This window comes from Lepisosteus platostomus, chromosome 4 (genome assembly GCF_059453375.1).
Source record: "Lepisosteus platostomus isolate fLepPlt1 chromosome 4, fLepPlt1.hap1, whole genome shotgun sequence".
Classification (NCBI taxonomy): Eukaryota; Metazoa; Chordata; class Actinopteri; order Semionotiformes; family Lepisosteidae; genus Lepisosteus; species Lepisosteus platostomus.
Window position 1 is genome coordinate 50,930,360 of NC_142614.1, and position 7,501 is coordinate 50,937,860.

Consider the following 7,501-nt stretch of genomic DNA (forward strand, 5'->3'; position numbering starts at 1 on the left):
ATATCAGTCTTAATGTTAAAGCTTGTAGAATTAATTCACAAAATGCTGATAGGTATCTTTGTTTCAGCATTCACTCATGGATCATAATGAAGTATCACAAAAGACAGTACAGGGTGAGCTTGTGGGGAACAAAATGTGGGTTAGAAAAAGTGTGTGATAATGTGCTGGATGTACTATAAGTGTGATCTTTGGGGCATGCATAGGCACTCCATAAGAGCAATGGTCTGTGATGATACACTATAAATGTCTGCCTGTAATGGCTGAACCCAGAGAAAGCATTAATGCATTCAAGATAAATACTGTCTGTATATGAGCAAATGTTTGCACAGCTTTGCACAGCTGTCAACATATCCATTGCTGAAATTGCAGTATTCACATGACATTCAATTTGGCCAAAACAAAATCAGCTTTGCTATTGCTCTGCAATCATTTTGGACCAACTACTTGTGAGTAGATGAGATGTGAGATGATGAGAGTGTCTATTTTAGTATGAAAATCGAAGACTTACAGTAGATGTTTACTGAAACTTTTTCTTGTTAATGATCTCGACACACCTTGCTGTAGAGGCTAGATAGATTGAGCTGGACCTTTTTTATGAACTGTGCTGGGTTTTCTAGTACACCTAGAATCCAGCAGTTCAAACAAGCAGTTCTTCAACCTCTAGCTCCGAGGATGTTACTTGGGACTAGACAACAAGTGGGTAAGCCCTGTGTAAAGTTGTTGACCAGAGAAAGGAGCCTGGGAGAGGGTGGAGCCCCCAATGACCACGCTCACTCTGGCTGCCGGGGTCCCTCTGCAGAAGAAGACTCCTGAGAGCATCGATGGTCCCAACACCAGCGAGGCCTCCCTCTTCACTGTGTATCCAGTAGCCCACACATGTGCAGCTCTTCCCCATGACCAGTTCCTGCTTCCTGCTCCAGGGAACTCAGAAGACAGCCATAGGGGAGTGAACTAAGGGGGGAAGACCACACCCCCGGGCAATGGACTGTCCCACGACCTCTCTCCTTTACCCCTTTACTAGGCTTACACTTTCCTCTTCCTTCCCTATGAAAACAGGGGGACGTCTTTAAGCTCCCTCTTTCTCCATGTGTGTCCATAGAAGCCTGTGTTTCTTTCAGCCTTTCTAGCTATTTTTCCTCTCCATGACACACTCCACATTGCTATTTTCCATTAAACCTTAAAACACTACTACTGTATAATGAATGTCCCCACTTAAAATATTTGACAAGAAATATATCTTTGCAGCACTGATATCATTGTGCCAAGCTCATCTGACTTATTTTGCTACAAAAAGTTTGCAAGCTTCAAAAGAAAATTCATAAAAGATGAAAACTCACACTGGCAGTTAATCTATTTACTGGGAAATTAATCTATTTCTGGTTGAGTAAATGAAGGCTATTTTGCTCCTCTGCAGAGAACTACTGTTTCGCACCTCATTAGACACTTAGCTGAGTGATTGGACTTGCTAATGAAATTCAGTTTCTCACTTTCTGTACTGGAAGTAACACAAAACTCATTTTCAGAACTTTTTTTTTTAACTTAGCACATGACATAATTGTCTTTTTAAAAGTTTTGTCAATGTTAGCGAGAATTCCATCTATTCAATTTGTAGCCTTTCTGTTCTCTTATTATATTGTGCAAAGCTTCAGTGAAATTAGATGTAATATACTGTGGTAAGTTTATATAAAATTGTATTGGATAAAATAAAATAAGCTTGGCTTCCCCTTTGACACTGTACTGGATAAAGCAGTTTAAAAAATGGATGGATGGAAAATAAGCTTGCTTTAAAATCCACATCCATATACCCATACACAATGTATTTTTTGTGTTTCCTTTGTATCCATAATGTTATCACACATGCATTTTGAATTTGGAAAAGTGAAATGAGAAAAAACCTTTTATTGTAAACTGTTACAATAAAAGCATTAAATGTTTTAAGACAAGTACATTCTGACTTGAGCAGATGGACATATTTTCCCTGTTCTCTTCAGGCTACTTTATCCATAATAAAAATGAACTTCAGTTAATATTACTTTATGACTTCTCTTTCTGCCCCTTTAGGGTATGGGAACAGATCTCTTACTAGGGAAGCAACTGCATTAAAATCTCCACAGAGTAATGTGAAAGACCTGCGGCAGTTTAGCCCTGACAACCTTTACATTTTATTTCAACTAATTTGTTTTATTATCAATGTCTCTAAACTGTTTAGTTCAGTCCTAACATTCCTTCATCTTAGCATCCACCTAAAGTCTATCTCCATGCAAGATTTAATGTTTGGTTTTATTGTATCAATTTACAGTATTTTTTTCTCTCTTCCTTTTTATGTCCCTCATGCAAATAATAATATGTGTTCTAAAGTACAGTATAGTGCTTTGAATTTAACAAAATTGCTTATAATACAGTACTGCACTATTATTATTGTTGTTGTTTGTTGTTGTTGTTGTTGTTGTTGTTACAAATAGGGGGTTACGAAATGGTGAAAATCAGGATTTATCCAAATGGTTTAGTCAGTAAGAGAAATAATTATAATTAATCATAACGTAAGTGATTTCTGTATAATATACCCGAGCGGCTGGTATAATTAGAGGTACGTGAATTCTTTATTCTCTGGCACAGCTTTATTGAGAGGAGTAATAATCTAGGTACACTTGGTTAAACCAATATTTATTAATGACAGGACACAAACTACATGGCACACAACAAAACATACAACACACAAGTTAATCTACTGTATGTACAGTATTTACAAACAAGGCATTTCAGAGGCCTAACATTCTGGTCATCCAGAAAACCCCAAACTTCTACCAAACATTAAGTATTCTGAGTTAAGGTTAGAAATCTGCCATGTCTTCTTTATGTTGTTTGCTCGGGAGGAAGTCCGATTCTAATTTCATACTTCTGCTTCCTTACAGCATTCTCTCCCTGGCTCATACTTCATAAGGAGGGAAATAATCATGCGGATCTCTTACCAGCACTGCCATTTCGTCAAGCAGGCAAGTTAAAGTATTACGTCAATATTAAATAAGCATGTTTAATATTCATTAGCTTGTTTAAACGTAAGAATATGACCACACTACTGAAAGGCTAATTTATAACAGCTTGCATTGCCCTCGTGTAATGTGTGTTTTTGGCTCAGGGTAACAACAAAGGGCCTAGTTTTCCTGTGTCTGATACTACATGCAAACCGCAATCAGCTGTTCATACAGTATGTAGAATAGGAATGTTCCAGATATTTTGTTTCTGGGACAACATCAATCATTATATAAATTCACCTTCCAAATATCCTAATCATCAAAATATTAATTTACATTTTCTTTCTAGGCCTCTTGCAGGCACCATCATATGAAACTCAGTCTAGAGAAAATAATGGAAGAGTTTAACACTTGTTTTGGGGATGTCCAGATGCAGTTGAGTTTTGGGAATAGGTTTCTTCTTCTTTGTCCATTATTCGTAAGAAAACGTATCTTGTTTACAAAAAAAATGACTTCACAAAAATCGCTATTGATTGTCTCAAATGCTAACAAAACTAGATGCCTTCTGTTTTCCATGCAGTCTATGCCTGTTCGTGATTTTGTCTTAAGGTGGCCTACAACCTATCAAATATGAAGATATACAGTATAGAAACAGCTACTGTAATTCATATGGAGGTGCTGTTTATTGCAATCATTTCTTTAGATCTGTTAGATCTGCAAGGTCTCTTTTAGACACTGAATTTTGCTCAAATACAATTATTTATTGGTAGATAACAGATTGTGTTTCATCTAAAATAATGGTTGCTACTTGATGAAAGCACAGACTGCCCAAGTTCCCCCCCCCACACACACAGCACATTTCTCAGTAAACTGAACAGATGGATGGAAATTAGGTGTGTGTTTAAAACAGAGATGTGTTCAAATCATCAAAGAGTTTGTTTTAGAGCTGTTGTCAGTTGCTTCAATGACCATATTACTTAAGTAGTGTATACTGTATGTATATTTATTTTATATAGAATTGCCATTGATGTTCAGTCATCTATCCGTGCACTAGTTATGATAATAAGACAAATGAAATAAAGGCGTATGTTTACTATGCTGTAATAAAGACACTTATTACCCACCTTTCCTTTTCATGTCCTTTTCACCATAGAACCTACATATAATTTTAAAAGTGTATTATGTTGATCTGAGGTTTCTAACCACTTCCTCTAATTCAGGGTCATGGGGGAGCCAGAGCCTATCCTGGCAAGCAACGGGTGCAAAACGGGATACATCCTGGATGGGATGCCAGTCTGTCACACGACAGATACACAAGCACAAGCACACACTCACATCATGGCCAGTTATTCCAGAATCCAATTAACCTACCGCTATGTCTGGACTGCAGGAAGAAACCAGATCACACAGAGGAAACCCACGAGAACATGTAAACTCCATGCAGACAGCACCCCAGGTCCAGAATTGAACCAAGAGCACCGGAGCTGCAAGGCAGCAATCTTAACCACTGTGACTCCTCTATTATACTATACCATTACTTTAAACTCTACATTTAATCATGCACAGTCTTAAAACCTAAGCAACGTGTAATGTCTGATCACATACAAATCCAAATTCCAAATTATATATACTGTATACAGTGTACCATATACTTTATACTGTATAGACAGACAAATCAAGAGATAATGCACACTAAAGGGGAGACAACAGTAAGCATGCTACATGTAGACACTGCTAAAATGCATCCCTGAATTGTTATGTACAGTATAGTCTAAATATATTATTCAATACAATTTAGAAAGAAAAGAGGCCTCAGCTTATTATAAAAAGGATTTAATATGCTGGAATACTACCAATTTGCTCTGCAGTAAAACCGTCAAGGTTGATGCATTAATGCCAGACTGCATTTCACCCTGGAAAACTGATACTTAAAGGTCAATGGAAAGAAGTTCTAATTCATTTATTTTTACATCAGGGCAGATGTACAGTGCTAAGAACCAGTTCATTCAAACGTAAATGTAAGTTCTTGCTATTAGCCTACAAATAGGATGAGGCATGAAAGATTCTCAAAAAGTGTTGCTACTCAAGGATGTTAAAAGAAGATAATCTTTCAAGTTAATTTAGAAGTGTAAATCAACCTTCATCTCGATGTACTTGTCCTTTAAGCTACTGTAGCAACTCCCTTAGAAAAATGTAAACTTCTCTTTTAACCACTGATCAGGAAATAATTTAAAGGAACTGTCTAAAAATCATGTACCATGCATGTTTAAAATCCTAAAACTAGTTAGGGGGCTATAATCTTGCAAATGGAGGTCATGTCATGGAAGTTTTCTGCATTCTGGAAATGCTGGGTTCTTCCACTGTATTGATTCAGATTTAAAATCTACAGAATGTGATGAATGCTTGTCTCAGTACTAGCTAAAACGTAACCAAGGGAGAAAACTTGATGAATGTTGAAGATATCCTCCAGCCCTTTAGTAGGCATCTCACTGTGGTGACAGCTTTGTGATCTGAAGTTTCGAACCCACTCACCTGACAGAAACTTTTGACTTACCAAGATGTTCATGGAGAATGACGTCCTTGCTTTCAACAGAACATGCTAAACACTTTTAAGCTCTGCAACCTTTATTCATCCATCAGAAATTATCATGCTTCTGACAGCAGAGATTGTCTTTGGACTGGTAGCACCAAGGGTGATGTGGACTGAAAGTCATCTTTGATTGATTCACTACAGAATAAGAAAGGTGTTTTCCCCTGACACAGCAACCATGCCTCCATGCATTTGCTTTGTTGTGTGTCCTTTCTTGCACAAAATATTGATGACCACGCATTGCTCAATCTTTGAAAAGTCCATCATTTAATGACCCTGGAAAGAACACAAGTGCATTAGTCATTCAGAGACAGAGATAATATTAAAAAGGTCATGAAGTCCAAGTATGTATCCAGGTTTTCATAATGAATATGAACAATGCCATTGTGGCAGATGAATATATTTTGAACACCCCTCGTGTACAGATTTTATTCCTTTAAACATTTTTCACTTTCCTATATGCACCAATGCACATTCAGTATTAGTTCTAACTCCCCCTCCTGCACTTTTAAATTGACAGGATGGTGATAGCAGGGGACTCGATCAAGATTTTTAATTTCCACATTTTCCCATCTTGTAAATTGTAAAGGCAACCAAGTAGACTACATCTGACTTTCTTCCCCATGAAAAAAAATGCCAAAATTGACAAATTAGAAAATTAATTATTTATAATAAATACACTTGGGGTTTTACAGGGGACTTGCCAATGCTGATTCCTGTAATAACACCTGTAGTATAGCATGTGTAATGTTTCATAGCCGTTCAGGGACGCCAAATATGTAATCATAGCCACTCAGGGACGCCATAAATGTAACGTTGCCATAGCCAAAATGTAAATATAGTGGCTCTCTGAAGGCACCAGTTCTGTAGGGTTTGGGCATTTACTGAGACAATTATTAATTGTACTGTAGCAGTAAATCACAAAGTTGATTCTTTTGATGGCTTTAGAGTCCAACCATGCGACATAACTCAAACAACACACACACACAGGTACTAATACACGAGGATACATTTATTAATACATAGAATATGCATATAAACCTAACATATCTTATCGAGAGGGTTATCAGAATACAAAAGATATATATTCAAACAGTTACAAAGAGTTACACATATCAAGAGGACATACGTTCAGTATATCATTCATTTAGACCGTTTCATAAATGAACTTGGTTATAACTTCTACATTAGATACTCAAAACAAGTACATAACTCTTAGGAATTAAATTGATATCAACTGGTTGGGATAACAATTGAATTCTCGAGCTGTAATGCAGTGAAGTTGAATACTCATCCAATCTCTGGGGATTCAGATCTCCTGCACACAAAGAAACAGTTGCAGGCTGTTGCTGTCCAATCCGCGCTCTCTGGCTCGGTGCCAGGCTGTGCTGTGCGGCTTGCGACGGTGCGCTGCTGATGCTCACTGACCGGCTAGTTAATGTTGGCTTTAACTAGCAAAGTTTGCACAGGAGAAAAGATGACTGTGGGTCCCAGCAAGTCAGGAAGAGGACCAGTTCGTTCCTGATGAAGAGCTAGTTCTGAATAGTGATTCAGCTGTCCACAGTTCCGACCTGTTCATGAGGCCTGCTGCTGGTTACTCTCTGGCAACCTCCACTCTAGACTCTTAGAACAAAGGAAAGTTCTGGCACTCGGACACACTGGCCGTTCCGTGGTTGTCCAGGCTGAGTCTCAGGATGGTCAGGAGGCGCGCTGCGAGAATGTCCTGCCCTTGGGAGCCTTCTGCTCCTGGGCCGTCCTGCCCTGGAATTCTCCTTTGAATTCCCTTTAGAATTGTCCACAGAATTCTCCACAGAATCCCTTCTGAATCTCACTGAATCTCTCAGGCTCTCTGTGTTGCCTGTTTTTACCTGGAGGAACTTCAGCTCGTTGATTGGCTGAAAGTTACATGGGCATCAGAGTCCCACGTGGGTTACTCGGC

General features: G+C 38.3%; 1 long non-coding RNA gene across 1 annotated transcript in view; it reads left to right on the plus strand.

The window, feature by feature from the left end:
• The window catches only part of LOC148673389 (uncharacterized), a 70,986-nt gene extending 64,693 nt beyond the window's left edge, over nt 1–6,293 (plus strand). Inside the window, exons 2-4 of the long non-coding RNA XR_015936013.1 lie at nt 2,062–2,587; nt 2,913–2,997; nt 4,210–6,293. This is a non-coding gene — a long non-coding RNA (uncharacterized LOC148673389). The remainder of the gene's footprint in view (nt 1–2,061; nt 2,588–2,912; nt 2,998–4,209) is intronic.
• Nucleotides 6,294–7,501: the final 1,208 nt, after the last annotated feature.